Here is a 27,406-nt window from a genome sequence, read left to right on the forward strand (position 1 = left end):
GTTCCCGCTTGTTCCCGCGGGACCTTCTTGCCGTCCTATTGGATTTGCTAATATGACATCAGATCCTCAATCCCGAAATGACTAAGGGGAGAAAAAAGGTCAGTCAGTGAATCAGATGTGTGTACTTTATTAATAGAAATCAATGCTACAGAGAGTTGGACTTTTGATTAAATAATCTGTACGTTTGCTCTTTATGCTTAATTTTGGCTTGCCTGGCTCAATTTCCTTGACCTTGAATGATTATTTCAAGACACCACAATAATTTTTAAGCTCAGTTTGAGAACATCCTTCAAATTGTTTTTATCTAGATCAGCTTTAGCTTTACTTTGGGTATTATTGTTTGACCTATAATCAATCAATCAATCAATCAATTTGTAAAGCGCGCTACTCACCCGTGAGGGTCTCAAGGCGCTGAAGGGGGGGGGTGCCGCTACTGCTCGAATAGCCAGGTCTTGAGGTGTTTCCTGAAGGTGAGATGCTCCTGGGTCAGTCATAGGTGTGCGGGGAGGGAGTTCCATGTCCTGGCTGCCAGGTAGGAGAATAATCTTCCTCCGGCGGTGGTTCTGCGAATCCGAGGGACGGTGGCGAGGGCGAGGCTGGTGGAGCGGACCTGGCGGTAGGAGTGTAGAACGACAGGTGGTTGTTGAGGTATTCGGGGCCCGTGTCGTGGAGCGCTTTGTGTGCGTGGGTGAGTAGCCTGAACGTGATCCTCTTGCTGACGGGGAGCCAGTGCAGGTTTCTCAGGTGGGCAGATATGTGGCTGTGGCGAGGGATGTCGATGATGAGTCGTGCGGAGGAATTCTGTATGCGTTGAAGGCGTTTCTGAAGTTTGGCCGTGGTTCCTGTGTACAGGGCGTTTCCTTAGTCCAGTCGGCTGGTGACAAGGGCCTGGGTGACCGTCTTTCTGGTTTCGATGGGGATCCACAGGAAGATATTTCGGAGCATGCACAGGGTTTTGAAACATGAGGACGAGACTGCGTTGACTTGCTTGGTCATCGTGAGGGAGGAGTCCTGGATGAATCCCAGGTTGCGTGCATGGTCCGTGGGTATCGGTGCGGTGCCCAGCGTCGTCGGCCACCAGGAGTCGTCCCAGGCGGATGGGGATTGTCCGAGGATGAGGACTTCTGTCTTGTCCGAGTTGAGCTTCAGACAGCTGAGCTTCATCCATTCTGCGACATCTTTCATTCCGTCCTGGAATTTGGCTTTGGCGGTGTGGGGGTCTTTGGTGAGGGAGAGTATCAGTTGGGTGTCATCGGCGTAAGAGATGATGTTGATTTTGTGTTTGCGTGCGAGGGGGCTCATGTAGATGTTGAAGAGAGTAGGGCTGAGTGAGGAGCCCTGGGGTACGCCGCAGATGATCTTGGAGGCCACGGAGCGGAAGGGTGGGAGGTGGACTCTTTGGGTTCTGTCGGAGAGGAACGATGTGATCCAGTCTAGGGCCTTTCCTTGGATCCCAGTGTTGTAGAGGCGGGTTATTAGGGTGCGGTGGAAGACGGTGTCAAAGGCTGCCGAGAGGTCGAGGAGGATGAGGGCGGCTGTCTCGCTGTTGTCCATCAGGGTCCTGTTGTCATCGGTGGCTGCGATGAGGGCAGTCTCGGTGCTGTGGTTGGCTCGGAATCTGGACTGGGATGGGTCGAGCGAGTTGTTTTCTTCGAGGAATGCTGTCAGCTGTTTGTTGACGGTCTTCTCGATGACTTTAGCCGGGAAGGGGAGGAGAGAGATGGGGCGGAAGTTCTTGAGGTCTTTGGGATTTGCTGTTGGTTTCTTCAGTAGGGCGTTGATTTCTGCGTGTTTCCAGTTTTCAGGGAATGTGGCTGACATGAGGGAGTTGTTAATGACGTTCCGTAGGTGGGGTGCGATGATGGTGTCGGCTTTGTTGAAGGTATGATGAGGGCATGGGTCGGAGAGGGAGCCGGAGTGGATGCTGTTCATGATGCGGGTGGTGTCTTCAGTGGTGATGGGGGTCCATGCGTTGAGGCTGGAGGTGGAGGTCGTAGGTTTGGTGGTTGGGGCGGGGTCTGGGGTCCGAAGATGTCGTGTATGTCTGTGATCTTGCGGGGGAAGAATGTGGCGAGGGAGTTGCAGAGGTCTTGTGACGGTGAGATGTCGTTGTTGCTGGCACTGGGATTGGAGAGCTCTTTGACGATGCTGAAGAGTTCCTTGCTGTTGTGGGCGTTGTTGTCCAGCCGCTCTTTGAATGATGTCATTTTGGTGGTGCGGATTATCTGGTGGTATTCGCGGGTGGTGCTCTTGAGGGCTGTCATGTTTTCTTGAGTCCGCTTGTGGCGCCAGGCTTTTTCGAGGGTTCTGCACGATTTCTTTGCAATGTTTAGGGCATCTGTGAACCATGCGGTTTTTCTGATGCTAGTCTTGCCTGAGGGTTTCTTCAGAGGGGCGAGGTCATCGGCGCAGTTGGTGATCCACTGTGCGAGGTTGTGCGCTGCATCGTTGGTGTCGGGGGTGTCGGCAGGTGGGTTCTGGCTCAGCGATGCGGTCAGTTGGTCTGTGGTGACTTTGCTCCAGCATCTGCGTGGGATCTGTGGTGTCTGGTGGTGGGAGGCGGTCTTTTTGAAGGTGAAATGGATGCAGCTGTGCTCGGTCCAGTGTAGTCCGGAGGAGTGGCTGAAGGAGACGTGGTTGCTGGTGGAAAAGATGGGGTCGAGTGTGTGGCCGGCGAGGTGGGTGGGCGTGTCCACCAGTTGCTTGAGTCCGAGGTTGGCGAGGTTGGCGAGCAAGGTGGTGGTGTTGCTGTCGTTGTTTTTCTCCTGGTGGAAGTTCAGGTCCCCTAGGAGGATGTACTCTGGAGAGGCTAGGGCATGCGGGCTGATGAAGTCGGCGATGGTCTCCCTGAATTGTGTTCATGGGCCCGGGGGTCGGTAGATGAGGGTTCCTCTGAGGGTGGTCTGGGGGTCGGTGTGGACCTGGAAGTGTAGGTGTTCGGCGGCGGTGAGTGTGTCTTCGGCATTGGTCGTGATGCAGATGGTGTTCCTCTATATGATGGCGACTCTTCCTCCGGTTTTGTTGACGCGGTCCTTCCGGGTGATTTTGTAGCCGTCCGGGATGGCTATGGCGATGTCGGGGGCCGAGGAGGCGTTCATCCAGGTTTCCGTGAGGAAGGCGACGTCTGGAGCTGTTGTGTCGAGGAGTTCCCAGAGTTCGACGGCGTGTTTGTGGATGGAGCGGGTGTTGAGCAGGATGCACTTGAAGGTGGTTGTTGTTGTCGTTGCTGTGTTTGGTGGGTGGGGTGAAGGTACGGAGGCAGGTCTATTTGCAGGCTTGGCAGGTAAAGGGTCCATGGGTGCACTTCGGGGTGGCTTGGTAGCAGGCGGGTGGTCGTCCGGTGTTGAGTGCGTTGAGGGCGGCGGAGTCGTATCTCAGTTGGGCAGCTTGGCTTCGGCAGGGGCCAGGGGTTCTGGGGCTGGGCGCGGTCCAGGCGCGGACGGGCGCAAACGGGCTTGCCTTTGGCGCGCCTTCAGCGCGCCAGCGGCGTGCCTGCTGCGTGGCCACGCAGTGGCCTCCATTAAGAAGGGGCGAGGGAGGGAGAAGCAGGTGGGAGGGGGAGCGGGGGTCCAATCAGGCGTGGGGGCGGGGCCGCAGGGGAGGCAGCGGTGGGAGTGGGAGGCGGGAGAAAAATGGCGGGAAAGTAGAGGCAGCAAGGGGGCAGCAAGGGTGGTGCTGGCGCGGTGGGGGAGCGACCTGGCCTGTGACCAGGGTCGAGGGTCGCTCCCTTAGTGCACAGCGCCCTCCCTTAAGAAGGGGCGAGGGAGGGAGGAGCAGGTGGGAGGGGCAGTGGGGGTCCAATCAGGCACGGGGGGCGGGGCCGCAGGGGAGGCAGTGGCGGGAGCAGGAGGCGGGAGAAGAACGGCGGGAAAGTAGAGGCAGCAAGGGGGCAGCAAGGGTGGTGCTGGCACGGTGGGGGAGCGACCTGGCCTGTGACAAGGGTCGAGGGTCACAATGACATGCTCATCTTTTACAGTAAATCACAAGGTCTAAAACATAGCTTTATGTTCTAATTATAAATCAATTGGATCTTGTCTGTGATTTTTAAACCTGGTCAAATCTACTGTTATTCATGGGTGGTGACATAGATTTTACTGTGGAGATATTAAAACAAGTTGTGTGGGCTAGAAATAAGACATGCGTGCATAGTGGTGCGAATTAGCTGACATTGAGCACTTTCACTAAAAGTCCTCCTGTTGTGACAGCAGAAGCACTTTCAGAAATAATTCCCCACTCATAAGTGGTAAAGCCTATCTCAATCAATCAATCAATCAATCATACCATTTGTATAGTTCGCTACTCACCCGAAGGGTCTCAGGTGGCTAGGTCACTGCAAGGCACTTATTGACAGATTAACTCATGTTTGCTATAAATTTATAGACCTGGTTTTATATCCTCATTCTCACCTAAATCCATCTAGCGATTGGTCCCCTATGTATCATGAGGATCTCTCACTTTATTTCTTTCATCACCAAAACAGCCATCCCCCTAATAGAAGAGGTGTAGAAAGCATGTTGGATAAAAGCAGGAACTCAGATTTGAAATTAATTTATTTGGGCCTGGTCCATGTTCTTTTCCTTCAGGAATCCCTGTAAACATAAATTCGAACACCTAGAGCTTTTCAAGATGTCTTTGAGCTTGGTCTGGGCATCCAGTATCTCTTGTTCCAACTTGCTGATAAGCAATTCAGCCCTGTTGCAAAAATCCTTTAGGTTGTATATGTGCTACTCAGCTTCTGGAGTCTCATATTAAGATGAAGGAGATTATTGGTAATAACTCCCAGCTGGGTTTGTATCTCGTTGTGGGCCTTCTGTTGTTCACTATTCAGCTCTTGAATTTCCCTTAAAATTGCTTGGAACTGTTCACTGAAAAGAGAAGGTTCTGTAGCTATTATCGACATTTCTGAGGACTTGCTGTCTGGTAGTGCTGGATCTAAGTCACTTTATTTATTTTTATGGTGCCATTGGTAGTGGCGGGAGATTTTAATATTCTTCCAAATATAATGTTGGATTCTTCTAGGCCCAATAAACCACGGAATAAACCAAGGTCAATTACACTTCTGCGCCCTTTAGTGCACAGTTCTACTCTGGTGGATCATTAACGGAATGACCGTTCCATGGAGAGAGCTTTCACTTGTCACACTTAACATTTTTTTTTTTTTTTTAATTCAAATCTTTTTTTTTTTATTGAAGAATGGACAAAATGAAGTAAGACAATACACGAAATTCTTCATCGCATAGATGGATGCGTTAATGGCACAATGACGTTTACAATAATGAACTGAACTGGACTGGACTGAACAGAAAAGAGTAGGGAAAGGAAAGGAGGAATAAGAGAGAGAAAGAAGAAAAGAGGAAAAGGAGAGAAGAAGAGGACAGATGTATCAATATATCAATTGCAATCGGGTTACAGAAGCACGGGGCGTGTTACAGGTAACAATAAGTATACATTAAGCGTTCAGGTAACAATAAGTATACATTAAGCATTCAGGTCGGGAGAGCATTGAGACCTAGAGAGCATTGGAACGTGGAGACTTGGGTTCAAACAGAGAAACTGTAATCTATGAAAGCAGGCAGTCTGTTGAATGTTGTATCATGGAGGCTCAAAGTGGGAGGATGACGCGTCCAAGGAGGACCACAGCTTTTTGTTAGAAGGCTTCCATGTGGCTGACTGCAGCGCCGGATTATCTGCCCCTCTAAGGAAGGAGAGCCATTCCAGCCATATTTTAAAGTTGACGTCAGCAAAATTCTTCCATTTACATAGAATAACCTTACACGCCAGCGTCAACATGATATCTAACAATTGGCGGTCATGAATGTCAGGCAGTTGTGATTCCAGGGGAGCCAAAATGACATATACAAATTCCCGAACAGGTGTGATTCCAAGTACTTGTTGGATATATGCAAATATTTTTTCCCAAAATGATCTCAATAGGGAACAATCGAAGAGCATGTGTGCCAGGTCTCTAGGTGCAGCCTGGCAGTTCCAGCAGTTGGGCGTATCCTTCAGATTACATTTAAACAGCCTTTGAGGAGTCCAAAACACTCTGTTCATCAGCATATATTTCGTTTGACATAGAATTGGGGACACCTTATTTGATAGTGCAGTTTTGTGTATTACCTTCCAATCAATCTGGATGCCTGTCGGGTTATGTTCCAACTCCCACTTGTTTTCAATTAGGTTATGTGTTTTCTTTGGCAAAGGGAGGAGCAATTTATATATTCTGGACACAAAATGGTCAGCATTATATAGTATCTGGAGACGTGACAGCAGCCATGGCGAATCAGTAGTGAGGGCACGCTTAGAGATGGCGACCTTCAGTTTCAAAAATTGGTAGAATTCTATGGGTGGCAATTTAAATTTCTCTTGCAGCTTCGAAAAAGGTATGGGCATACCATTTTCATAGAGGTCACTCACCATATGGATACCATGTTTAGCCCACAACTCCCAGTAAATGGTTTGCCCCTCTATCCGAAACATAGGGTTGTGCCATATCGAGACTAGTGTAGATTTCTTAATCACTGAGTCAGTTTTATGTGACTGGTTAAGCCGGAGGAGCGCCCTTCTAGTATTTAATAGGATATATTTGGAGTGAGGTAAATGGGTTAAGTCCATGCTGAGGAGAGCCGGGAGGGGTGCATGAGCCACCAATGATCGCTCAATAGATAGCCATACTGGAGTATAAGATGGAGAGTCAATAAGCCAAAGAGCCCCCTGCTTACAAAGGAAAGCCGTCTGGTAGTTTCTGAACGAGGGTAGGCCCAGGCCGCCCCTTTCTTTCGCCAATTGCAACTTTTTCAATGATATCCTGGCTTTTTTTCCTCGCCACAGAAACTCTCCAAATAGTCTATCCACTTTTTTGATGAATTCATCGGAAAAAGTAATTGGGAGCATGCTAGCCAGATAATTAACCAGAGGCGTGCACATCATTTTGAGGGTCTCAGCCCTACCCCACCAGGACATAAACTTGGGTGACCAGCTATCTAGATCTTTGTTAATGTTAGGCCCTCATTTACCTTTAAGGTTGTTATTAAATCTTTCTCAAAATCTAAGCCTAGATATTTAAAAGCTTTCGGCTGCCAGGTGAGGCCAGATGAACCAAGTATTTCTCTACTTCCAATGTTATTTAGCAGCTTGACTTCCGTCTTGTCTTTATTCAGCTTGTACACTGAAACTTTAGAGTACTCGCTAATTACACCCATTAGTGCCGGGATAGCCTCGTCGGCCTTCTCCGTTAGAATGAGCACATCGTCAGCGTGGGCTGTTAATTTCACAGTGCAGTCACCAAACGGAACGCCAGCAATGGACTCGTTATTCCGGATATGGTATAGGAAAGGTTCTATCGCTAGTAAAAACAGAGAAGGTGATAGCGGGCATCCTTGTCTCGTTCCTTGTTTCAAGCAGAAGGATGAAGAAAAGGAGCCACCCACTCTAACTCTGGCTGTCGGACCGGCATATAAGGCCATTACCAATTTAGTAAATGTCGTCCCCAAATTGAATTTGTGTAGGACTGCCTCAAGGAAGGTCCAATCAACCTTGTCGAAGGATTTCTCAGCGTCTAATGTAATTGCCACTGTGGGGGTATTTAGAATTTTTGCTTTTTCTAGGGCGTGGGCTAACCCTCTTGTGTTATCGCTCGATAGTCTGTGTTTTAAAAAGCCTGCTTGGGATGGATGTACGAGGTTAGGGAGAACTTTTTGTAATCATGTTGACATAATCTTCGCTAGTAACTTTCAATCCAAATTAATCAGGGAAATTGGTCTATAATTTTTTGGTAACGATGGGTCTTTGCCATCCTTTGTCAGAACTGCGATAGTCGCCTCTGCCAGGGTCCCCCTTACTTCACCTGATTCCATGATTTCATGGAAAAGATGCAGAAGGGGTTCAGTTAGATCTGCTGCAAAACTTTTGTAAAATTTTGCTGTAAAGCCATCAGGGCCAGGCGCATTCCCACATTTCAATCCTCTGATTGCTTTCTCCACCTCCCCGATTGTGATCGGTTCGTTGAGGCTGTGTTGCTCCTCCGAACTTAGCTTTGGCAGATCACACTCATGCAAGTATCCTTGAATTTTATTTACATCAATTGAGTCATTTTTAGCATACAGGTCCTCATAAAAAGTCTTTAAAGACCTCAGTTATTTTTTGGGGATCAGAGTGGTTTACTCCCTCCGAGTCCTGTATGACATTAATAGAATTGCTCTGTATTTTGAATTTCAGGTATGCCGCTAAGCTTTTACCGGCCTTGTTAGATTCGCAGAGTTTAAAATTTCGCCTTCTGGTCAGCCATACTCCCGCCCTTTCGCTAACTAGCTTATTATACTCGTATTTTTTATTAGTCATGGTATTAAATGTTTCCCGATCTCTTGTTAATTGGTGTCTGTTTTCTAGCTGAGCTATTTCCGTTTCTAGCTTTTCCAGTTGTGCATTACAATCTCTGTTCATTCCCGAGCGGATTTTGATACACACCCCCCTTAAGGTACTTTTCAACGCCTCCCATCTCGTCAAGTCTTAGGTGTCCCCTCTCCTATTTAGATCCAAGTATGATCGGATGGCTTTTTGGATAGTGGCCCTGTGTTGTTCTTTGTTTAAAGTTTCTTCATTAAGTCTCCACGATGTCTGTTTAGGGGAGGGTTTAATGTTGCTGATGGAAAGGGAAATGCAGGAATGGTCTGACAGTACTCTCGGTTCTATTGAAGTATCCTCTATTCTTGCAACCCCATTCTGTCTGAGAAGGATGTAGTCGATGCGAGAGTACGAATCGTGAGGGGAAGAGTAAAAAGTGTAGTCTCTATCAGTAGCGTTTTGTATTCTCCATGTATCAACCAGATTAAAGCGTTGGCAAAACTTAACGAAAGCATTATGTGATTTGGTCGGTTTGAACACACACTTCGAATCCCTGTCCAGGGCAGGATCAAGTGGAAGGTTAAAGTCCCCCCCTAGTATATGTACCGCCGTGTCAGGTATTGTTTCAATCTGCTTGACTAGGTCTTGCCAGAAATTGAGATCATTAGTGTTCGGTGCGTATACATTAGTGACAAAGAATTCTGTGTGGTCTTTGGCAAGTTTTACTGTAACCCAGCGTCCCTTTTTGTCCGAGGACGAAGACAATAATTCTATCTTGGATCGTTTCGATAAAAGTATCAGAACCCCATTCTTTTTGCCAAGCGCACTAGACCCAACAACCTCCGAAAAGCACTTATTACGTAAGGTATAAAACTGTTTAGAGTCTAGTTTAGTCTCCTGCATCAGAACGATGTCCCCCTTCTGTCTACGTACATAGTCTAATACCTTTTGTTTCTTTATGGGTTGGTTCAGACCTTTAACATTCATAGACAGAATTTTTAGCTGGTCAAGGGAAGTCGTTCCAAGCGGAGTGTTAAGCGTAGGGTGTAGCATTCATAACAGTACGTATAACATTAGTACCTTATCATCTTCAAGCAGTGGCGTGCTAAACAACATCTTATATGAGGAGTGTTCTGCTTTTACCATTATGTGGTTACATTTACTGAAACCATGAGCAGACGTAGGGGCATATAGGTATAGTGCATGAGTAAACCATGTCCGGTTATACATACACAGCATGCGGATGATACAACTTGTCCAGTCAAGAGAAAAGGGATAGATTGTAAGAGAAAGGAAAAGCAAAGAGCACACTTAACATTTTAAATCATTTTCGCAAAATCAACTTGTTTTTGGGTACTTACTCGCTTCAAAGGGCCTAGTCAGACATAATTTCCAACTAATTCTCAGATGAGTCAGTAATATCTCTAAATCTTCTTATTACAGACCATCAATATGATACTCAAGCTGGGTGTCCGATAAAGTGCTACTAGCCAATGATCAATGGGTGACCCAAATGCGGGGATCTTCAGAGGCCTTTTTAGAATGTAATACAGACACAATATTTGAATTTGCAGTTTGGGGGCTATCTATGCCTTTTTTAGGGGAGAGGAAATAGAATTCCAGGAGGACCTAAGGAAGAGCGGGAAGTGCAACGTCCAGTCTCTTCAATCAGCTGTGAATCAGGCAATAACTGTGTGTTAGCTGTCCCCTATGAGGAGGTCTAAGGGCACAGTGGCCTAAGCTAAGTACAATCTTCAGGAGCTTTTTATTTTTAAATAGAGATACTAAACCATAGTAAAATACTTGATAGATTTACCACATTTTTGAGTGCTTGTTGAAGTGTTTGCACTCTCAGTTGAACCTTTTGTTAGCATCAAAAAAAGATAAACAATAAAAAAAATCACAAGAAAAATAAAAAAACCTTAAAAACGTTTACAGTTAGAAAATCAAGCCAGATCAATGAATTAGTGTATAATATATCTACATTGATTGATGAGTGGTATATGGATGAGTGAATGTGTGCATGGGTGGTGCAAGCATGTTAGAATGATTGTATATTGAGAGTGGCGTGTGGCGCAAAACAAGAGGGCCACCTAATACAGAGCTCCGGTCCCCGACCGGAGATGCTGCAGTGATTCCTGCGGTTCTAGCCCCCTTTTAGCCTGAATTTGGTGCACGACAGGTGTCGGAAGACCCCCTGCACATCCTGTAGGTACTAATATGGCTTTTCCGGTTTTGCCTCAAGATAATTTGAAGATTCTTTTCTCCTCATATCCCACCGCCATTTTGAATTTTCAACACCGTTGATTCACTCTATAATTGCCTCATGCTTGAAGTAACCCTCACTATAATCAAACCTGCCATATTCTTTCATATATATGGCATGGTTTATTTTGCATTTCCTCTGACTTTTTTTTACCAGCTGAATACTTTGGCAGTTTAATTTGTCAGCTTCCACGCGAATAGTATTCTCAATGTTTACCTCCAGCCATTTTATTCTTGAAGAGCACTATATCACCAGATCTTCTTTATGCTGAAAAGTTATACTCCTAATTCCCCATAGTTTCTGGAATTTTCTCTGTCTGTTACCTATGGTAAGGAGTAAGAAACTGCTTTTTATTAATAAGAAGTCTAATATTAGTGCTTCTGATTCCTGCGCTTCTCATACTACTTCCTCAATACAAAGTGCTGGCGCAATCTAGTTCTTCAAGATCAGTGGCCTAGCCGACCTCATCAATTAAATTGCAAACTCCATCCTCTGCCAACAAACGTCTTAAGCAGGATCCTCCTTCTCCACCAAAGTATGTCTCTCCCGTTTCCTTGGTCACTTCACTGGATGAAATACGTGCCCTTCGTCCATTTATTGAGGGAACAAATTCTTGTCTAAAAGTCTTACATACTAAATGGATATCCATGGAGTCTCATATTTCTACAGTGGAACAACATGTTGGAGAGTTACATGACATGTCTGTCAAGGTTGCTACCCTAGAGAAGGAGCTCCTCCTGTTAAAGAAATCTGCTGAAGATCTGGAGAACCAAAATAGACCCAATAAACTTTGTTTATATGGTTTTCCGGAGGGCTTAGAAAGTAGAGATCCTTCTCCATCTTTCTCCCAAAGTGTCTGGACCTTCCTCCATCTACAAACCTAAGTATTCAGCTAGCTCACTGGTTGATCCCTTGTTTGACATCTATGTCAGCTCCTACGAAACCAAGGGGTGTAATTTCCTCTTTTTGAAGTTTACTGACTTTCGACAAGATTTAAACACTGCCAAAGCCAAAAAACAACGTACTTGGTCTGGTTCTAATTTATTCATCTCACAGGACGTTTCTTCAACAACTACCAAACGTCGAAAGGATTTTCTCTATGCACAATGGGTGCAATATATGGGTTATTTCATCCATGCTTATTTAAGGTTACTTTTCAAAACAAACCTCCACCTTTGAGGATCCAGTAGACTTCAGAAAATTAATTAATTCTCACTCCACAATGTCAATGGAAATTGCTGGCCCTACTTCTTCTGCAACTTCAATACCTTGACGGAAGTTGAAGTTGAAGTTTATTTATTATGCTTGATTAATTAAAACCATTGCATACAAAGGATAACATTTCTCACATTTTGTGATAAAATCGTTATGTAATAAAAAGTTTTACATCACGTTAAAAGAGCTCAAGTTAAAGCACTCTGTACATCAGCCATGTTGACTGTTAATATTATTTCGACTGTAGCTATTCTTGTAAAGTTCCAGTCGGTTCTTGTAATAATTAGTCTTTTTGCGGCTCGGACCGGTGTTTCATTCTCTTTGCGGTTATGTCAAGGAATTTAATTAGCCGGCAATTTAACTGAACTAGCTCGGGGTTGAAGCACAACATTAACGCTTGTCTGCACGATCTGGCTCCGTACTGTTTGAATGCAGGCTTTAGCAGGGTGACCCTTATATCTTTTAATGTTTTGCAGATGCATATAACATGAATTGCATCCTCTACGCCGTGGCCACATGAACAACATTGCTGGGCTCCTCCCTTTCTCTCCCAGGGCGGCAGAAATTGATTAAAGGGGCTGACCCCCAGTCGTAGTCTTAGGAATTTTTCTTTGATGTTGATTTTTTAGGTAGAATTGGGGTTTTAGCTTATTGTTTGCATGTAGAACCATCCAGCCGTGCGATCGTTTGGCTAATGTTTTCTTGTCCTCTACTGTGGATAGTAAACAGGTTACCTTTGTCACAGTTTTTTTTAAATGTTAAATGGTTTGCCTGGACGTTCCACAGCTCCGTTATACCTAGGTGTGTGATGGATTCCTGGAGATAAACACTTGCTGGAGATTTTCCTGGGTGGGAAAGTTCTATCCAAAGTTGGTCGTTTAAGGTTCCCTTTTCGTCGCCTTTAATTTTATGCCAGCATTTCGCATCTGATCCCATGCGTTCAAGGGACTGTTTTTGGAGCCCAAATTCCAGGCGTATTTGGGCTGGGGAGACCATTCTGACTGAGTTCTCTCATTGTAATAAGGTTGTTCTACGTAATTTAATCTGATACTTTTTACCCACAGGTTGCTTACTGATTGCCGACATTTGTTTGTTGATTTCTGTTCTATAGAATGACATTCTTATTTGACTCTTCTGCTTTTATCCTTTCACAGAATTTGTCTTTGGTATTTCCTTATGTATCAGTTTCACATTCGGTTTATACACCTCCCTGTCCTGGTTTGTTCCTCATGTTTGGGTATGCCATCTTCACTTGTGGCCCACCACTCCTTGTATTTTTTCTTCTAGTACCCTCCCTAAACGGTACTTATTACAGTTGTTAATCTCCTTTTAATCTCCTTTTCCTTATTCTTATTATTATCACATATTTTGTTTACTTCAATGGTTGACATGTACTGTCTTTTCTTACATTCTCATCTATTATCCCATTTTCTTTCCTATTTCTCTTCTTCACCATCTTCTTTCAAGACCTTACTCTTCTCTTTTTCTTCTTTTTCCTTGCATCAATGTTAAACATGTGATTCTATTTTTTCCTCACTCTATTTATGTTCAAAATTATCTTATGGAACGTAAAAAGTTTTATTAACCCCATAAAGAGGCAGAGAATATTATCCCATTTAGCTATATACAATCCTGATCTAGAGACTTATTTGACTGAGTCACAAGCTTTGAATCTTAAAAAGGAATGGGTGGGTTTAGTTTTAATATCTCCTACGATTACAAAGAAAAATGGGGTAATTATTTTAGTACAAAACTGATTTGAGTGGTGGATGATTAGTAGTCAAGTTGCTCATTAATAATATTTCTCTTACAGTTTTTCATATTTATGGTTTAACTCAACCAGATGTATCCTTTTGGCGTAATATCACAAACAAAATGTATTCAGCATAAAGATGATTTGGTTTTTTTTTTAGGTGGTGACTGCAATCAGGTCATGGACCCTTTCATTGATCGCCAATCCCAAGTTTGTTTCATAACACACAAAACCCACAAACAATTTCAAAATACGATAATCCAGACCCATCTTGTAGACACATGGAGACTCTGCAATCCTGATACCTCTGAATTCTCCTTTTTCCCTCCCCCTCATGGTACTCTGACATGATTGGACTATATATTTATTTCTCCTGCCCTAACACAGAACCTTATTTCCGCCTCAATTTAACTCAATTGAACCCATTGCCGTTTCTAATCATGCACCAGTTGTTGTTGATTTCGATTTGCTCTGATCGCATCCCAAGACTTGTAGATGGAGGTTTAATAATTCCCTTCTGCAGGATTCAGCTTTCTCCTTCTCCTTCATTTTCTTTACAGAAGACATTTTTATTTTAAATTTGTCTCCCGATACCTCCCCTTCACCACAATGGGACACTTTTAAGGCTACAGCTCGTGGCTTTATTATAGATTATGTTTCCAAGAAAAAGAAGCGTTTACTCAGTCAGCAACAAATTTTGCTAGCTAATATTAAACATTTAGAGTATCACTTCTATAATTCCTCTTCTGATTCTTCCTTACAGGAGCTTGTTCTTGCCTAACTTGATTTTAATAAAAGAACTACAGATAAAGCCTCTTCCGTTCTTCTCAGTTCGAGCGCTCGGTTTAATGGCGGTCATAATAAAGTTGGCAGACTCCTTACAAATTATCTTAAATCTCAGAAAGAACACATAATGATAGACTCTATTCATTATGCATTGTGAAAATACTTTTCAAAGACCAGGATATCTTAAATGAATTCAAGGAATTTTACAAAACTTTATAAACCCCAGAGTCCTCTCCACTACCTCTTCTATTGACTCATATCTTAATCAAGTTTTACCCTCTTCTCTTGCAGACCTTGATTTTGGATCTCTAGATTCTGATTTGTCTGTCCAAGAGATCTCTCAGTCCTTAAATCTCTATAAGAAAAACAAAATCTCAGGTCCCGATGGTTTTAAGGTCAAATTCTGTGTACATTTTCACATCTTCCTTTTCCCAACTTTCCCAACTTTTTCAATTTCTTTACACTAATGGTAAAGTACAGGGTACTTTCTTAGATGCTACAATCTGTTTAATTCATAAAGATGGCCGTGAACCCAAACAATGTAAAAATGATCGTCCTTTTTCTTTGGTTAACGTTGATTATAAGATCTTTGCCAAACTACACTGCGTCTTGAGTCATTTTTACTTAAATTAATTGGTTTAGAGCAATGTTGTTTCGTCAATTGTAGATTAACATCAGATAACTCTTGTTTATTTTTCAATGTTTTAAATAAAGATTCATCTCTTTCATACCTTCTTGCTGCTGTTTCTATTGATGCAGAGTAGGCTTTCGACAGAGTTAATTGGTCCTTTTTATTTAAAGGCCTCCATTGGCATGGTTTTGGACCTAAATGCATTTCTGTAATGTCTTTATTATATTCAGCTCCTAAAGCTTCTGTTGTTTATCATGGTCTTGTTTCTCAAACCTTTAACCTACACTGCGGTGTACATCAAGGTTGCCCTCTCTCGGCGATTCTTTTTATTTTCCCACTTTAACCTTTCTTATCACATATCCGTTACAACTCATCCATTTCTTGCTTTAAATATGGCAATAAACATTTGAAATTATCTGCATATGTGGATGATATCTTACTCTTTATTTCTCATCCCAAAACCTCTATCCCTGCTCTTTTGCAAGAACTCTCAGATTTCTCTCTTGTTTCTGGTTATAAGATAAACTATGACAAGACAGAAATTCTTCACATCACCAAATTTTGTTTTAACAACACTTTGATGCCACTGGTTTCCACTGGATTAGCTATAAAATCAAATATTTGGGCATTTGGTTTAATAATTACCTATTAGATTCAGTTAGAATCAATATGAAGGAGTTGAGGGGTCGTCTCTCTAAATTCTTCTCCTCTTGGAACCCTCTTTTTCTTTCTTGGTGGGGACGGCTTGATTCTATTAAAATGATGATTACTCTTATTGTATTATATATTCTTTCTATGATTCCCATTCACATCCCTAATATCTATTTGAAAAAAATCACTCCCTTCTCTCTAAGTTTCTATGGAGCAATAAAAAATCTAGACGTTCTTTGGCATTCCTTTGTAAACCTAAATCTATGGGAGGAGTGAAATTTTCCGATTTTCGATTGTATCCTAAGTCCCTTTGTCTTTGATTAGTTTCTAAATCGCTTCTTACCGATGTCTCCTCCTATTCAATGTTATGGTTTTCCAGTGAACGTTCCTTACTTGCACCCTTTTCTTTCAAGGAAGTTCCTACTTTTTCTACAAAAGCTAATATTACCTCTCTTCTGTTATTTAAACACACTTGTTTATTATTAAAACCTCATTATAGTTTGGAGATTATATCTAGGACTACTTTTCTTCAATCTCCCCTTTGGTACAATTGTCTCATTACCCTTAATATCAGACCTATTTTTTGGAAGTCCTGGAGAAGTAATAGAATTATATGGGTTCAGGATTTGTTTGATGGTTTATCTACATGCTCCTTTCCTCAATTTCAAGACACTTTTAAATGTCCTTGTGTGGTATTGGGTTCCGTCAGGTCTACATACTCTGCAAAAACTCTCAAACACCATAGAATAGAAGTTGGCACGGAAACTGGAAATGCAAAAGACAAGTTTATTAGGACCCCATGGGGTGGTGGTACATTCCTACAGCACCCTTCGGTAATGCAAGAAGTATCACCCCGAACATCGGTGTGCAACCTCTTTTATTCAAGTTTTAACAGCAATAAAAAGGTAGGCGGTATACTTTTACACAATTTAGGTACATATAAGGGCATTTTTGGAACACAGCCAACATGTGGGAGGAGTTTAGTACCACTGGTCAGTTTTGGAGGACATTCCTAAGAGGTGACCACTCATTAATCTAAACGTTCGAGTACGCATGCGTGAGCTTGACCAGTGCTAAAAATAGCCTGTTGCCGGGCAAGGTAAATGGTCATTGGTACAGAGAAAGGACAAAAGGGCATGCTGACCACGAGGCCGCATGTTCATTAAAATGGAAGCCAGGGAATACAAAATGGCCCCCGTAAGTTTGGTCAATTTAAACACGGAAGTTTGTGTAGCTGAGCTAAATGTTAACCTAGTCACTGCCAAATTACGACAGATGGCCCTTTTAGCATTTAGCTCAAGCTACCTCATAATGGAAGTAATCTGGATATTCATCGTCAATATTAAACATCATTATTTTCTTTATTTCATTGTTACTTATTTGCTCATTTTTGACAATAGCTCGTTTGGACGGAATGCAGGTTGTAATACATACAGAACACAAGGTAGGGCCACATTGAATACATAAACAAAAGAAGAAGAATATCCCAATAATCATACACAAGATAGTCAATAATTTCCAACTCCAGGTACTAAGCAAAGTCCAGAACCAATTAGAGAATGTCCATGTACCATTTTCGGGATGAATTTCAGCAGCAATTTTGTGTAATTTAGAAATGGCATCATAACCAGAAGGCGAATTATCTGGGACATACACACAACAACTACTACCGATAATGCGGCATGCACCACCACGATCAGCTAATACTACATCTAGAACCATTCGGTTCTGAAGCGTTACAATCCTAGTAATTTGGAGTTCCTCAGTCAAGTTCCCTAAGGCAGAAGCAGTTTCATTAGCAACAGCTTCCACCACACGTGTTAGCCGTCTTATTTTCCTGCTGTTTAAGGCAGCACCAACAAAGGAAAACAGGCCTAAATTAAAATCTACATATTGCTGTAAAGAGGTGTCAGTTTGATCGACATTCTCAATTTCTAATGTTCTCTTATTCCTTTTTTAATATAAAATCATGATATAATACAAAATCATTATTATACATAGGTGGAGCAATAAATACAGGGGGTAATACAAAAGATATATAACAGGTTCCTAACCACCCCATGGGAAGACGATGGTATCCTTTATTTCCACAAATAAAGTAAGTATTTCGTGAGGCTACAAAGGCAATACCAGTTGGTGTGTCAAATGTTAGAGTAATAGTACATTCACTCTTACCTACCGGAATAGTACCTTTGTTCCGTACACATAATTCGGCTTTGGTATTAATGACAGTAATCACATGTAAACTGGACATATTTGTAATTCTTTGATTAGTGAAAATACGAGGTGTAGATACATTGTCCGGTCGATATTCTTCCCATTCAAATTTAGTTCCTTCTGCATGTGGTTAACCATCTTTGTCATTATTACAAATTTCATTGAGTTGGAAAAGTAGTCCACCTATTGTTGGCCATCTTAAAGTGAAAAGAAGAGTGTACCAAGCATTGCAGGAACCATTATGAGAGAACGGAAGAGGAATAAGTGGAGTTCCTCCTTTCTTCTGATGCCCAGGCAACATTCCACATACCCAACAGTTTGAAGTGTTCGTCATATTATGGGTATGATGTAGAATTTGAATGAAGCTGTTATTCAAATAAGTCTGTCTATGTCTCTCTTCATGATAAGGCAGAGTAAAATGAAAATGTTCAGATGGGATTGGAGTGGTAGGCAGTAAATATTCTCTCGCCGGAATCAATCGCTCTACAATTCAGCCTGTTACTGCTATTACCTCTATAGTCGTAACAAAAAGCACTGCACCAAGAATTCTTCTGTTTCTCATCATAGTAGGTGCCATAATTCAAAGAACAAAAGTTTCAAAACAAAACAAAAAAATAAAAAATATGAGTGCTGAGATCCGATGTAGCCGCTAGTCTCTGCTCCGAGATTCAAGACGGGTGTCGCTACACTGGACAGAACTGATCCCCCCCCCTTGATATTCTCAGCTTCCGTTTTCGCAAACCTCAGAACGGTAACTCAACCAGTCTCGCACAAAACAACTGCTTTTCTTGGCCGTAGATTGTATTTCGCTCCACCAGAAACAGTGTCGTCCGGGAAGGATCCCTCCGATTCGTGAGGCGTAGTAGCTGGGCTCTTCTCTGCATCCAAGATGTCTCGATAATCAGACAGCACCGCAGGATTCACCAGATCCGGAGAGACACGACGGCAGTGAGTGGAATGTACCCACCGCTTCTTATTCATGACTCGCACAGCTGTCCGAGTTGCCAGCAATACTTGTTCCGGGCCACGCCACCTCGGCTCCAAACTGCTGGTTCTCTCGAACGCGCGGATCATGACATGATCCCCAGGACGGAGATCGTGAGCCTCTCCAATGGAATTGTCGGGGAGCGCTTCTCGAACCTGTTGATGAATAGAAAGTAAATCATTTGTTAATCGTGCCAAATAATCGTTCATCATTATACAAGGCACATCATGTATTAAACGAGGCTTAGGAACTCCCCATATATTCATAGGCCTTCCAAACACCACTTCATACGGTGTGAGGCCTGATCGGGAATAGACAATAATGCCAAAGGCAAAGCGTCCGGGCATTTCAAAGACGTGGATGCCACGATCTTTGCTAGCTTCAGCTTCAGAGTTGCAATATATCTCTCTACTAGGCCTGCTGACTGCGGGTGGAATACAGCGTTGAATTTTTGTTTAATTCCCAATCCTTTCAGGACATACTCCACTATTTTCCCAACAAAATGAGGACCATTGTCATTCCACAAAAATTTACAAACACCATAGCGTGGGAAGTACTCCTTGAGTAACACCTTAGCTGTTGTCAATGCTGTATTATCCTTCGTGGGGTAGGCCTCGATCCATATACTGAAGGCACACACCACCACTAAGACATACTTGAGGTTATTATAGTGCTCAAGCTGGATGTAATCCATTTGCAGTACTTCAAATGGTGCAGTAGGTGGAACGAACCCTCCTTTAGGAGTATAAGTCCCTTTAGCAGGATTGTACTGTAAGCATATCAGACAAGTCTGCACTACTCTCTTAACCGTGCTGGCAATCTCAGGATGCTCCCAAACTCGTGTAAGCAATTTAGTAATTGCAAGAGCTCCAACATGTGCCAGCCCATGTGTCATTTGAACCATTGTTTGCAAATAAGCGGCAAGGCAATTTCCATCTCTCCATATCTTTGCTACGCCAACAACCCTCATCATCCAACACTCCCTCTGTTGCCCAGTTTGCAAGTTCTGCTTCAGATGCTGATTTTTGTATATCTAATATTTCCTCTCTAGCATCATGCCATCGCTCAGCCTGTGATTTCACCACATACATAGGAGAGACATTTTGTAACATGGCAGTCTCTCTCGCTATGCGATCTGCAAAAGCGTTTCCTTAACCAAATTTGTCCGTCACCTTCTTATGTGCACTACATTTGACTATTGCCACTTTCTTGGGACATAATAGTGCATTAAGGAGATCGCGTACCAATTCTCCATGCATGATGTGTACTCCATGCGAGGTCAGAAATCCTCGTTCCTTCCAGAGTAGGCCGAAATCATGCACTACTCCAAAAGCGTAACGGCTATCAGTGTAGATATTCACACATAATCCAGCACTTAACTCACATGCTTTCGTTAAGGCTATCAATTCAGCTGCTTGGGCCGATTTTTGCGGTATTCGTGCTGTTTCTACCACCGTCTTAAGTGTCGTGATCGCATAGACTGCGGAAGTCGTACCATCTGGCAGCTTTAAACATGATCCATCAACCCACAGTTCCCCATCTACATCTGAAAGTGGCGTATCCTGTAAATCAATACGACCCTTTGTTTGTTCTTCGGTCAGAAAAACACAATCATGATGTTCTTCTTTCTGGGTCTCAGCAACAGGATATGGCAATAAAGTAGCAGGGTTCAAAGTGGCGCACCTCTTCAGTGTAATATGTGGTGCCAACAGCGTTAGCTCGTATCCTGTTAAACGAGCGCTACTTAGATGCTGTGTTTTCGTTTGGTTCAATAAAGCATCTACCGCATGGGGAACTAACACCAACAATTTGTGTGACAGAACTATTCCCTCACTCTGTCGTATAGCCACAGCTGTTGCGGCAACTTCTCAAAAACACCCAGGCAGTCCTCGAGCCACAGGGTCGAGTACTGCTGAGAAGTACGCACAAGGTCTCTGTTTATCTCCGTGTGTCTGTACTAAGACTGACAATGCGCACCCATCCTTCTTGTGTACATATAACGTAAAGATCTTTGTATAATCCGGTGTACCTAACACTGGTGCCGAACAAATGGCTTGTCTCAATTGTTCGAAAGCATTCTGACATTCATCTGTCCATTCAAGGGGAATTGGTGTAGTTTTGGACAACAGCGCTAGCAAGGGTTTTATAATGTGTGAAAATCCTAGTATCCACTGTCTACAAAAGGACGTCAAACCTATGAAAGCACGAACATCTTTCTGAGTGCAAGGGACTGGTGTATTTAAAATTGCTTGAATTTGGTCTGATGTCAATGCATGCCCCTCCTTAGACAAAAGATGACCGAGGTAGGTCACCTTTGGTCTACAATATTGCAACTTCTTCCTCGAGACCTTGTGATTATTTTTGGCAAGAAAAGAAAGTGCGGAGAGAGTACTCTCCTCACATTGTTCCTGCGTGTCTGCTGTAAGTAAAATGTCATCAACATATTGAATAAGAGCCACCCCAGACTGTAAGTTGAAAGAATCAAGCTGTCTTTTTAAAGCCTGGCTATAAATGCTAGGGCTTTCTGTGTAGCCTTGAGGAACTCAACAAAATCTATATGATTTGTTATTTAATGTGAAGCCGAACAAATATCGGCTATCAGGATGAATGGGAATTGAGAAGAAAGCATTCTTCATATCGATAACAGTAAATGTAGTGGATGTAGGTGGAATCAAAGTAAGTAAGGTGGTAATGTCAGACACCACCGGATACTGGGGTACGACTATCTTATTAATTTCCCTCAAATCAATAATAAAACAATAGATCTTAGTGTCTGTGTCCTTCTTTAGGATCGGAAGAATTGGGCTGTTACAGACATTATAGGGGACTTCCTCCACCACCCCTGCCATAATCAAGTCATTTACGATATGAGTCGAAGCCACACCTTCTCTGGAGATTTTATACTGTGGTACGCGAGGCAAAGACACTCCCTCCTTTACGGTAATACGTACGGGAGGAATAATCATTTGACCCACATCAGTATCGGAAGTGGCCCATAAAGTGCTTGGAAGAGAAGCTAACGCATCGGCCTCCTGCATGAGGCACGATCTCTCAACCTCTGGGTAGTTCTCATTCAATATAACCCGTACCCCTTCAGGGGCGCAGCGTATAGTTGCTCGAAAATGTTTAAGCATATCAAGTCCCACAATATTATCTGGTGTGTTTGGAGATAACAAAAACGGTCATGGGGCAGTACATTTATCAATATGAAATATAAGGGGTGGAGATAATGGGCTAAGAGAAGGTGTTCCATCGAACCCTATTGATGTAATCGTTTCGCCAGACAGGGGAGCCCTTGGAACCAAGTGTTTAGACAGAGCGCTACGAGTAGCTCCTGTATCGACCAGAAACTGATCAGTAGAACCCAAAACATGTATATATGGACCCCTTTGATCGACTGGTAATTCAACCGATTCCACACCCCATCCTACGCAATCCTATGCGTAAGTATTATCCTGAGACTCAATAGACTCTCCCTCAGCTATCTGATACTGATTCCGTCGATCAAAAGTATTATAATCAGTCTGACCACGACCTCTCGCTTCAAATCTACCACGATCATTCGCTCCACCCCTAGACCCTGAATAACTATTCCGCGACCTTCCACTTCCTCGACCACGCTGATTACGCTGTTCTCGAAGCACCGGACAATCCGAAGCCCAATGTCCAAACTGTTTACAGTATGCACACTGATCCTCAGAAATATCGGAACGAGCAGAAGACGTACCATACGATCCTCGTCTACCCCTGTCATTCCCTCTCGACTGCGTAGCATAAACCTTCGCCAACATCACTTTCGTCTTCAAATCCTTCGCTTTCTTATCACTACTTTCCTTAGCCTCCGAGTCCTGTCGTTCATATTACTGAGCCATAGTCAATAAAGAAGCAGGGGTTGCCGTGGTCCATGAACTTTCACTAGTTTTTAAACGTTTTGCAATCTCCGGTAGGAGATTAGCCACGTACTTATCAATGAACAAATGCCTGCCCGTATCCTCTGTTAATGATTGACCACTGTAATCATGGAATGCTTCCTCGAAACGTGAAAAGAAATCAGAGACCGATTCATCCGACTTCTGTTTGCAAGAAGCCAACATCGTCCAGTCAATTTTCTTAGGAGGAACAAGCGTTTTTAGTTTATTCAGAATAGCCACCGGGAGATCTAAAATCAATTGGCATGGCTTACATGCAGGTTCTCTATCTAAATCAGCTCGGGCTAATTCCTTCCAATCTGCACCTAGAATCGTTCGATCATCAAACTTACGAATCGCCCTCCACATATCAGGAGGCAATATCAACCCAAAGAAAAGATCAATATCGACTAATGTCATAACACACGAAGAAATAGCACCTTCCACACCTTCATAGAAAGCTGCTGGATTTTTGCGTGGGTCAGGCAGAGCATTTTTAAGTGCCATAACATCTGTTCTATTCCAAGGCATATAAACCCAATTATATATAAAATAACCCTTCGCGTCTACAGACATCTTATCATCATCTGTACCCTGCCCTTTAGGAGGGACATACAAAGGCGCAGCCTCCCGCATAGGCATAACATGAACTGCGGCGCTCTTATCTGTTCCAAAGATAGGGCACTCTTTGGATACTTCCGTTGATCCAGACGCAGGCGAAGCCGATGCCTTTTTCGCCGCTCGTAGTCGTAACGTCTCATCCCATAGCTTAACCAAACGCTGAAAAAACGAATCCGCCTCTGCAAGAACAAAAATACCTTTACGTAAATTGTCACGACCAACTGATATATCCTTAGGTTCCAACTCAGATGAATACCATCTAAATCGTTCGACAACTTCAGCTCCAAAATGATCCAAAAAATACAATCGTTCTCTTTCGGACCATTTACACATATGGCCATCGATCTCTGAAACAGTTATAGAATGTACATTAAGTTTACGAGCAAACCCGCGTAATTCCGTAGCTCGATCAGCAGTTAGCCTGGGACGCTGACCTCTCTGATAATCCTCGTCCGAGTCCTCATCCGGGGCCGTAGGCGAAACATACGGAGGCGGACAACGATCTAGCAATGAAAAATCATCTGATTCATTAGTAAGGACAGGATAAAGAGGACACCGAATAGGAAACTGACCATTAACTTGCAAATTACGTTCTCAAGTCTCCCTCTCTTTCTGTTCCTGCAATTCTTTCTCCTGCAACTGTAAAGCTTTGTCACGAGCAGCCTTTCGCTGCTCTTTGTCCGCCAAGGCTTGTTGACGCTTCATTTGTTCACGTACCGCTTTCTCCCACATACGCACACAATCAATCCTGTCTAGACCTACGCTGAAACAAACACTGCTCCACATATTGAACCTTTCGCAAATCAAACGACCCATGTAGTGGCCATTGTAATTCATGATCAGTTTTCGTATATTTATGCCATAATGTACTATACATAATGGGAGGAAGGCCAAATTTTATGTACATTTCACGATTAGGTGTCCCCTCTGGGGGAGCCGGCTGAGATTCATTTAATCGATAATTGGTACCATTTCCAAAACAGCACATTCCTCGAAGTGTGCGGAGAACAGGCATGTCAAAATATCACGAAAACGCGATATTACATAAAATGGCACTTAAATATGTTTTACACACGGTGTGCCGTTCAAACAAATACAAAGTCAGAGAAATATCTCTACATGCCTGTCTATGTGAGGTGCACTCCACATATAACTCAAATCATAGATCCAAATGTTAGCTAACTCAAACAAATCCAAAAAGCCACTGTAAGTGTCAGTAGACTACCTTACCAATCACAAGCTTACCAAATATTCTCAAACGTCCAGGATCCAACTGCCAAGTTCCTTAATTGAATCAGCCAAACGGGCACTGCACGACAACCCAACCGATCAGGATCTCAGTCGGGGACCGGCGCCACCTGGAAGGTCAGGTCGGAAGGAAAGGAAGAAAACACCGTGGATGCCAAGACTCGGGTCACTCAGTGGCAGCGTACGCGTCCATGGCGAGTTTCCAATCCTTCGTCGCGACCTCTCCTTCGGGCATCCGAGTCGCCGATGAGTCCCTTCGTGGTCGCCAATTTGTGGTATTGGGTTCCGTCAGGTCTACATACTCTGCAAAAACTCTCAAACACCATAGAATAGAAGTTGGCACGGAAACTGGAAATGCAAAAGACAAGTTTATTAGGACCCCATGGGGTGGTGGTACATTCCTACAGCACCCTTCGGTAATGCAAGAAGTATCACCCCGAACATCGGTGTGCGACCTCTTTTATACAAGTTTTAACAGCAATAAAAAGGTAGGCGGTATACTTTTACACAATTTAGGTACCTATAAGGGCATTTTTGGAACACAGCCAACATGTGGGAGGAGTTTAGTACCACTGGTCAGTTTTGGAGGACATTCCTAAGAGGTGACCACTCATTAATCTAAACGTTCGAGTACGCATGCGTGAGCTTGACCAGTGCTAAAAATAGCTTGTTGCCGGGCAAAGTAAATGGTCATTGGTACAGAGAAAGGACAAAAGGGCATGCTGACCACGAGGCCGCATGTTCATTAAAATGGAAGCCAGGGAATACAAAATGGCCCCCGTAAGTTTGGTCAATTTAAACATGGAAGTTCGTGTAGCTGAGCTAAATGCTAACCTAGTCACTGCCAAATTACGACACTTGCTCATTCTGGCTCAAATGTTCTACTCTTTTGGCAATTATCCTAGATGTGTTTTACTCTCTAACTTCCACTGAATTCATTACCACAACGGATCCTATACTCAAATTATTAACTACTTTCCCCAAAGTTTCCTTGATCTATAAACTTCTACTTTTCCCTGCTCCTGCCCGTCCTAAATCTAAAATAGACACTGCTTGGGAAGCAGATTTGAGCTGTGATTGGAGCATAGATTTATGGGGAAAAAAACTCTGGAGTAAGTCTTCGAAGACCTTTAGATCTGCTTCTACTACTCAATCCTTGTTCTTTCTGTATCATAGATTATACTATACACTCTCATCTATAGCTAAGTTTACACGCTCTAATGATGATGTTTGCTGGTCATGTCAATCTCCTCTGGCTGATCTTATGCCCCTTTATTATGTATTTGCCCCACTGCTGCTTTCTTTTGGAAGGATATTTGGAAACAACTGTCTATTATTTTTTATTTATATACTACTTTATCAAATATTCATCTCTTTTTAGGTAGTTTGTCAGACTCATTGGGATTGTCTTAAGTTGATAGGGGTTTATTTGATTTGATTTTGGCTTCAGATTTCCAGCAGATCTCACCTAATTGAACATGCTCATCTAAACTTTCAGTGAATAGCCTGTTGGAACAATGTCTATCAATACCATAGATTAGATGTTGCATTTGCTTCTTCTGTCAAGCTATATTTAAATAGGGATTTATTTTGGTTATCCATAACCAATTATTTAACTAAGATTTCACTTGATATATCTCGTAACCGTTCTGAGAATTCTCAGTGTCTACAGTTCTTTGGATCATTGTTTTTTCTCTCCTACACTATTTTATCTCCTTGTTCAGTTTTTGCATTTCTTATGTTGTTGAATTTCTACCCGCCTCTTGGATACGTTTAATTCGTATAATATGTTTAATTAGTTGATTAGGTTTAATAAGTCTATAATTTATTCTCATGGTCTTCAATTACGGAATTGTATAATTCTACCCTGTTTTGCCTCCCTTTCCTTCCCCTCTCTTTTATTCCAGTATTATTACTAAAATGTAAACAGCTTTGAACTCTGCTTTTTTGCCTGTTTATGACTCTATTATATTGTGGATATTTAGTTTTTTCATGTCCTATTCTTATGTAATTGTTACTTACTTACTACAGCTTATTGAACATTAAGACTGGATGTATATGTAGTGCACAGATGATTGAATCAGTGCATGAGAGGTGCATGGGTGATTGAAGGTATGCATACGTGGTGCATGATGATTAAATGAGTGCATACGTGGTGCATGATGATTAAATGAGTGCATGAGTGGTGCATGGATGATTGAACGAGTGCATGTGTCGTGCAAGGGTGATTGAATGAGTGTATGAGTGGTGCATGGATATTAGTACAAGTGTGTATGTGGTGCATGGATGTTAGAATGAGTGGTGCATAGATGTTAGAATGAGTGGTGCACGGATGTTAGGATGAGTGCATGCGTGTTGAATGATTGAATGAGTGCATGAGAGGTGCATTGATCATTTAATGAGAGCTTGAGCGAGGAGTGGATTGTTTAATTAATATATATATAAATGTGATGCATGAATGATTGATTGTGAATTTGAGTGGTGCACAGGTGACTGAATGAGTGCACGAGTGGTCCATGGATGATTGCATGAGAGAATACGTGGTAAATACATGATTGGATGATGGTGGAAATGATGTATAGATGATTGAGGGTATTTTGGTGACTGAATGAATTAGTGCATAAGTGGTGCATCCATGATTGAGTGACCAAATGAGTGGTGCATGGATGATTGAATGAGTGCAAGAGTGGTGCATGGATGATTAAATGAGTGAATAAGTGTGGCATGCATGATTAAATGAGGGTGTGAGTAATGTATACATGGTTGAGGGTATTCTTGGTGC

This window comes from Lissotriton helveticus, chromosome 7, assembly GCF_964261635.1.
Source record: "Lissotriton helveticus chromosome 7, aLisHel1.1, whole genome shotgun sequence".
Classification (NCBI taxonomy): domain Eukaryota; kingdom Metazoa; phylum Chordata; class Amphibia; order Caudata; family Salamandridae; genus Lissotriton; species Lissotriton helveticus.